The following is a 7,366-nucleotide window of genomic DNA, read 5'->3' as shown; positions in this document are numbered from 1 at the left end:
AATCTTGTTACCGGCAAGTCTCTTTACTCGTTCCGTAATGCAACATCCCATAACTAACTCATTAGTCACATTGCTTGCAAGGCTTATAGTGATGTGCATTACCGAGAGGGCCTAGAGATACCTCTCCGACAATCAGAGTGACAAATCCTAATCTCGATCCATGCCAGCTCAACAAACACCATCAGAGACACCTGTAGAGCACCTTTATAATCACCCAGTTATGTTGTGACGTTTGGTAGCACACAAAGTGTTCCTCCGGTATTCGGGAGTTGCATGATCTCATAGTCATAGGAACATGTATAGTTATGGAGAAAGCAAAAGCAACAAACTAAACGATCATCGTGCTAAGCTAACTGATGGGTAGAGTCAATCACATCATTCTCTAACGATGTGATCCCATTAATCAAATGACAACTCATGTCTATGGTTAGGAAACATAACCATCATTGATTCAACGAGCTAGTTAAGTAGAGGCAGACTAGTGACACTCTGTTTGTCTATGTACTCACACATGTACTAAGTTTCCGGTTAATACAATTCTAGCATGAATAATAAACATTTATCATGATATAAGGAAATATAAATAACAACTTTATTATTTCCTCTAGGGCATATTTCCTTCATATTGTCCACTCTCAATACCAGCATGAACCTTCAGAAACCAGGACTATAGTTCTCGAAGATCAAGCGTGAGTTGCTTTTCTATTTGTTCTTCATTTCTCTTCCCTTCTGCCCTATTGACTTGCTCTTGCTGGATTATGGAGGGAATGAGATCAAGCTTGTTCTTTGGGGTGCTCGAGCTCGTGAGTTTGAGGCAGAAGAGGTCCATATTGCAAGCGAATCAGGAGCTGCCATTGCTATCTTTGTGGGGACACCGCCAAAAACCTACCGAGGTCATTGTTTGATCTACACCTCGCTTAACCATTGATTGATCTGCCATCTTGATGCACATTTTACTTCCGTGTGTCTCTCGATAGGAATTAAAGGACTAAGTGGTAGCTCTGCTTGCCGCTGGTACATTAATGAGGACTTGCCAGAGATGAATGCCTTTCGTGCTAGGTATTTTCTCTTTCTATGTGCTTTCCATTCATCGTGGTTTAAACAGATGTTTCATTCCTGTTACAATGAACTATCTTTGATCCAGCCTTCCAGAAAGTCTTGCTGCTGTCACTGCTCTCATACCAGGAGAACAGGCAATTGTTCCAGCACCTGTTCGTGAGCCTCCTGTCGAACTGAGTGTTCAACAGCTGATTTGCTCTTGACCCTTTTAATAATCTGGTACCCTCTCTATTTGCTTATTATGTATTCTTGTTGTTCTCTTTTTAGCACCTTCTCACTGTACTTCTATTTGTCGTTAAATGCTGAAAAAGCAATTTATGGTCAAGGTTACTATTACACGCATGGGCTCTGACAACCGTTGGTGGTTTCTATCATGCCGGGAATGCCATAAAACAGCCTATATGGCTGGAAGGCAGTACCGTTGCTCGGACCACGGCTGCTCTTCTGTTGTAGCAGATCCCTCGTTAGTGCCTTTTCCACGGTAGTTTCTATTCTGGCATGTCTATTGGATTGCTTTTAAATCCATTTCCCTTGCAATGTCTAGATATTGTCTGTGCACTTTCGGAAGCGACGGCGCAGCTGAGGCAGAATTTATGTTCTTTGATAGAGCTGAAAAGAGTGTTGTTGGGAAGCCACTCGTGACTTTGATTTACCACAAGTATCCTGGTTTCACAAGTGCGCTTGATCTGCCTTATATAGGAGGTGCTGATGTAGGCTTGCCTGTTGAAATTTCACGCCTTGTTACCAAGAAGTATAGGCTTGTCGTTTCTATCTCCACCAAGAGCTTTCAGCCTGCAAGCACCCAGTTGTCCTTCCAAGTTGGCAGGATTGATGAAACCCTTAAGCCTGAACTGGCATCCTTTGGATTTGGCGGTGCGTCATCTTCTACTGGGAGCTCAGGCAGAGTGGTTCCCATTCCAACGTCTTTCGCTACAGGATCATCTACACTTGTCGAGCTACCTCCCGATGAGGTATAACTGCTACTGGCTTCCTCTTTCAAATCACTTTTCAGTCGTTTAATTCCTGTGCTACTTGTTCGGAAGATGAACACTCCCATATCTGCATTCAGAGGAAAAAGGACAGGCTGCTATGCCTGAAACACCCAGGTATCAGCCCTTCCTTTATTTTTTCATATACATTTTGAAGGTTCTTTTTCTTTGCCTATGACTGATACTTCTGTTTTAAACAGCAAATCACCATGCCCAAAAAGCACTCGCCGCAAACTTGTTCTTGAGGTCTCTAAGTCTAAGGACGCAGAGCTCTCTGGCTCTGCTCCCGAGTTGGCTACCCAGACCGAAGACGTTGTTCCTCCTGGAAATGTTGTTCAGCCTACATCCATGCCAAATGTACATGCCTATGTTTGATATGCGAATATCATTTCTGTTCTATACAAATCATGCTTCATATATAATAATATTTGATGGCATCAAATTAAACAGAGAGAATTGCAAAAAACCACCACATTTGAGGCATCGATTGCGGAAAACCACCAGGTCACTAATTTTTTGCAAAAATTACCGCGGGTTCAGTAAACATTTTACAAATAGCACTGATCAGGTGATTTGACTCATTTTATCACTTTCTGATAAGTGAGACCAGATTATAAGAAGCTGACTCGGCAAAGTTTTGACAGACACACCCCTGAATTGTAAAATGAAAAAGCAATCAGACCCTCCTCCCCCCTGCCCGATCCCGTCTGGATCGGCAGAGGCCCCGAGCTGCCCAACCCCCGCGCCACTCCGGCGACCTCGCCGCAGCGCCACGCGACCCCGCCACCGTGCTGGCCGGCCCCAAGCCGCTACGACCGCGGCCCCACCCCTCGCGCCGACCGGTGCCAAGTGGCTACGACCCCGACCCCTGCCCCGCGCGGGCCGGCCCCAAGCTGCTATGATCCCGGCCCCGCTCCTCCTGGGTAGCAAGCACGGCAGCCCCAAGCCGCACGGCGATGCACCCACGCCTCCCTTTCTTCTTCCTCCCTCCTCTCGCTTTCCCCACCCGGCGGCGCGCAGCCCCGAAGCAAGCAGCGGCGGCAGCGTAGAACACCAGAGCAAGCAGCGGAGCACAGCACGAGCACAAGCAGCAGCAGCGGCGCGGTGGCGTGCAGCACGGACGCATCACCGGAGCAAGCAGCGACCAACGACTGTGAGCTCCTCCGCTGCCTGTGCATGGCGTGGACAGCCGTGCATGAGCGCGAGGCCATGGTCGAGCAACCGCCCGGCTCCAACCGCGCGGCGGCGCACGGGCCCGACCCGGCCGGCACCGTCGAGGAGCTCTCCACAGAGACCTCCTCCACTGCGCGGCCCTCTGCGCCGACGAGGTCGGCCTCGCCGGGGAACGACGCCTCCTCTCCTCTCTCTGGCAGTTGTGCAAAAGAGGTGTTGATTGCTTTTTCTTTTTAGATCTAAGGGTGTGTATGTAAATGTTATGTCAAGTTAGCTCCTTACAATCTGGTCTCACTTGTCAGAAAGTGATCAAATGAGCCAAATCACCTGATCAGTGCGATTTGCAAAATGTTTACCGAATCCGTGGTGATTTTTGCTAAAAATTATTGACCTGGTGGTTTTCCGCAGATGAAGCCTCAGATGTGGTGGTTTTTTGCAATTCACTCAATTAAACAGGTTAGCTAGGAGAATGAAGCTACAGCTACTGAAAATTCAAACAGCCTCCTTCCTGACCCCTCTAAAACCAAGAGGTAAAGACTCATGGCATGTTCCATTCAATTACTTCAGCTCATATGACCAAAGAAATGAGTTAGGTTTCATATTCTTGCCAGCAAGGAAATTCTACTTGTTAAGAAACAAATAGAGTTGTGATGTTACATTATTGATTGGCTCAATTCTTCCTGATGCAGTTCTAAGTTCCAGTAGTTCTTTTGTCTATTTGCTTGCTCATACCTTTTAAGAAGCTACTAAATACAGGTTCACTGTCAGGTTGGTTAGATGTTCTATAGATCACTATTATATGCAGGATCATTAGCTATCCAAGAAAATTAGCGTCAGGTTTCAGTATCCAGTAGGCTAGATTCCTTGTCAAGCTCGTTTATTGTTTTGTTGCTCACCAATGCACTGTAGATTAGATGTCTAACCAGTAAAATTAGCCTGTGGTATAAGAATCTAATGGGTCTTTTGTCCTTTGAAAACAAAAACATCCTTCTCTATACGCCTCAAAAATGGTTTCTTCTAACCTGATGTGTGCGATGCTAATTAATCAAGCTTTGTTTCCCATGACTGCTATGTTCAAATTAATAAGAGCCTGAATAAAACATCCTTTTACCTTCAAAGTGTAATATGCATTCTTCTTTCATTCCTCTTGCATGTACAGGCAATTCTTGCTGTTGCAAGCAAAATGACTTGCTTTGTAGCATGTGGTTTTAAGAACCTGATGGGTCTTTTGTCCTTTGAGAAGAAAAAATATCCTTCTCTATACATCTCAAAAATGGTTTTTCCTTCGCTGATGTATGCAGTGCTATTTAATCAAGCTTTTTCCCCGATGACTGCTATGTTCAAATTAATGATAAGCTCAATAAAACAGCCTTTTGCCTTCAAATTGTAATATGCATTCTTCTTCCTTTTCTCTTTTGCATGTACACGCACTTCTTGCTGTTCCATGCAAATTCACTTGCTTTGTTCATCCAGCTAATTGCCTATACAATTGTTCATACAAACTAATTAGCTATACAATTGAATTTGCTACGTGTCTAATATTTATGTTCTTGTTGTTTCTATAACACTCTAGCTTTAGTTTTCTTTTCACCAGGAACAACATTATTAACATGACTTTTATTATTATTAATGAATCAAGGGTTAATTAGATAAATGCCACTCCAATTATGGCGATTCATAAAAATGCCATTGCAATTTCGAATCAAACTCAGGGCAAACACTCCTGCAAAGGGAGCTGGCGCTCCAAAGAAAGCGAGGCAGTAGTTCCTCCATGGATTAAGCTACATACGTACATACGGTACGGCCGGCACTTCTTGGGTTCCATATTTTCTGCACACACTCATATATTTCTTTACGGAGGGAGTGTGTGATGGTATAATAATTACTTCTGTTCCTTTTCTTCCGCAGGGTATCTTCTGTGTTCTGCTTGCTTATCAAGCGAAGTCCGGCGCTGGAAGGGTGTGTTTCTGAACACAGCTTCTAACCTCTGCTGCATCTCATCAACTCTCTGTCCATCAGGACTGAAGATCGTCAATTCAGCGCACTTTTGGGCACGCACTGGGTTTATTTTGTGCACCTTTGTAAGGCAAGGCTTTGACACCTGAAGAACTATGTCGAGCCACTGTCATGACAACTCCTCTATTTAGGTCCTCGAACAGATTAGGTTCCATGCGTTGTAAATATCGCCGTCGGCCTTTTCTACATTATCTCCTTATAAAACTTTCTACTCATTGTAAATGCCGCTGGGTCATGCTACTTAATCTAAGTCTTCTTGTTGTTATAATGTGCACACCTTCTTATGTTTTATGTTTACTGGTATGCTTGCTAACATAAAGGCGCTCCTTTCTTACTAATTTATTCATCTCGCAGAGTAAACGTAATGTACATTCCTGATCATTAGAGATTCTTTTGCCCTTCCTTTGAATATCGATGGCAACTCGTCATCAAATAAAAGCTAAGAATCAGCGACTACATTTAATGTTTGGAACACTGGAGATTGATTTGTTCTTCTAAAAGGGCTACTAACATTATCCATTCTTTATTTTGCTCCTGATTTTGCTTGGTTGCTTCATGCAAAGGGAATGCATGAATTTTGGTTCACAGGCCAAGTATCATGTTCTGCCATCTGATGAACCATGCAAGGTTCCTTTTGCCCTTCTTTGAATCTCAACAGGCATCCGGCAGGAATTAAAAATCCAGAGTCAGTACTTAATTTCAAAACTCAGTGCATTGAGATTATATTTATGCTTATAGAACGCCTGCTAAAATTAGCCTTTATTCATACTGAGTAGACAACTATATGCCATGGAGTGCTTATTTATATTTTGTCGGTGCATTGAGATTATATTTATGCTTATAGAACACCTGATAAAATCAGCCTTTATTCATACTGAGTAAGCAACTATATGCCACGGAATGCTTATTTATATTTTCTCGGTTCTTCTGGCCAAATTTCAGTCTTTGTCCATTCAACCATTCTTATAGTGGCTTTTGCAAATCTTCAGGTAACCTATACTATGGTCAGAAATTATGTAGGCCTAGCACAAAAAATGCGCTTCTTTTATCTCCAGAAATGGTTAACAAAAAAAATATTGTTTCCTTTTATAATGGCATTGTTGGTCCACAACGTGAAAACACAATGCTAGAGCTCATAGCCACTCTTACGAAATTTGTCCTTCTTTACTTATTTTCAGCACTTAGTAAAAAAGAAAGTAAAAAACAAAAAACATTTTTTTCCTTTTTCTTTTTTTTAGACAAAACTTTCATACTTACTATCTTTTTTTTTAGAAAGATTTCATACTTACTATCTTTGCTGGATTTCTTACCTCAAAGCATGCCTATGGCCCTTTCTCCTATGGGCCAACAGCCTTCTCGCGGCCGGAGAAATATCTACCACACCCCTCTCTTTCTTACAGCGTCCTGCGCGTTGATTGTTTCCACTAGCGCACCAGATCCCCAGGAAGCAAAGTTCTGCTTCACTACAGTTCCATACATCCATAAACAACCAATTTACATCTCATACTCTACATAGGAAAGAATGTAGCTCCGCACCCTTCTTTTGTTTCCTGCCATTATTTACTTATAATTGTTTTTACTGACTATATTTAAACTGTGTTCATTTGAAGCTTTTTATTCAAAGTCAAACAACACTCTGCAATCTACTTAATTAGTTCCTATCGTGTACCAGTATTTTCAGGTCCACTACACCAAAGAAAACCCAAAAAAGTACATTAAGCCAGATGATGACATGCTCAAGGTCAAGCTCGCAAACAGCAGACTGCACACCAATTGTCATATCATGCTGGGAACAGATAAGAGAGCAAGGAGGAGGGCTGTTACAAGGTGGTCCCAACATATCGAAGTTAGATTTTCTAGATTATGAAATGTTTGGGCAATGCCCCCTTTCGTAATCGATGTCTTGCCAGTAGCATGCAAAAGAATATGTAATTCGGAAATATTTTCATTAAGTCTTACAAATATAGAGTAAGCACATCGATAATATAAACTGAAATAAGCTGCTAATATATGTACTCTAGATCAATTTGCCAACTCAAATTCTAAGACGTCGTGTATTTGCGAGCGGGAGAGGGTCCACCTATCGGTCACCAGTCCCTCTGTCGTTGCTACGAGACACCATGCACACA

The 7,366-nt window shown here is 42.8% G+C and overlaps 1 long non-coding RNA gene across 2 annotated transcripts; it reads left to right on the top strand.

Annotated features, from left to right (window-relative positions):
• The first annotated feature begins 2,561 nt into the window (after window positions 1-2,561).
• Window positions 2,562-5,505, top strand: LOC123102263 (uncharacterized). Of its 2 annotated transcripts, XR_006448853.1 has the most exons (3): window positions 2,688-3,434; window positions 3,630-5,019; window positions 5,130-5,505. It is a non-coding gene; the product is annotated as an uncharacterized lncRNA (long non-coding RNA). The 2 variants fall into 2 exon arrangements; XR_006448852.1 differs by having other exon boundaries at window positions 2,562-5,019.
• The last annotated feature ends 1,861 nt before the right edge of the window (window positions 5,506-7,366 follow it).

The sequence above is a fragment of the Triticum aestivum genome, chromosome 5A (assembly GCF_018294505.1).
Source record: "Triticum aestivum cultivar Chinese Spring chromosome 5A, IWGSC CS RefSeq v2.1, whole genome shotgun sequence".
Classification (NCBI taxonomy): domain Eukaryota; kingdom Viridiplantae; phylum Streptophyta; class Magnoliopsida; order Poales; family Poaceae; genus Triticum; species Triticum aestivum.
The sequence above is the reverse complement of the archived record's forward strand: the minus strand, read 5'-3'. Positions and strand labels throughout refer to the sequence as shown.